The sequence below is a fragment of the Bombyx mori genome, chromosome 10 (genome assembly GCF_030269925.1).
Source record: "Bombyx mori chromosome 10, ASM3026992v2".
NCBI lineage: Eukaryota > Metazoa > Arthropoda > Insecta > Lepidoptera > Bombycidae > Bombyx > Bombyx mori.
In genome coordinates, this window is record NC_085116.1 from 12758767 (window position 1) to 12759529 (window position 763).

Consider the following 763-nt stretch of genomic DNA (forward strand, 5'->3'; position numbering starts at 1 on the left):
TAAATAATTTAAACATAAAATTTTTTATTAATAAATTCTTCGTTTGTTTTTTTAAAGTTTCGTATTTGCAGCGCTGTTGAAAATTATATTTAAAATAAAAAAAATGATCCAGCTATTTCTGGTTATGTCATGCAGTTTAAAAATAAGAATTTACAGAAAAAAATATATGGATTAGAAATGGAAAAATATCAAACCTTTTGTTACAATAAATGGGGAATGAATACAAAACTGTAAAACTGTGAAATCTGTATTTACTCTGGCTTTAAATCGTGGAAATTGCGAATGCTATTAAATTCGGCTTTTTGAACAATGTTCATATTTATTTTATTATTATAAAGAACATTCTTGCATGTAAACCTTGAAATGGTGTAAATTAACAAAATCCGAAAATTTTATGCATAGAAATGTGTAGAACGTGACTTAGTGTCTTAAAACCTCTGTATTTTGTAGCATAATAATATTATGTTCTCTGAGGATGGCTCTGAAGACTTATTCGAGATGATCTCATCATCTCCTTTTTATCACGGTAATTCCAGCTACCGGAGCAGAATTCATCCATTCTAGTTGGCAATGCAGCGTTCATCCACAGAGCGTTTCCAATGATATGTAGCACGGCACGATATGAACTGAACTTTAAAATGAATTCCCCTCCACAGTATTTCTCGAGCGTTATGACATAATAATATATTTCTTTGTTCTTCAAACGCCGTATCAGGAGAGTTTCAGCGGAAGGAAAAAAAGTGGAAAAAAAAAACGCAAAATA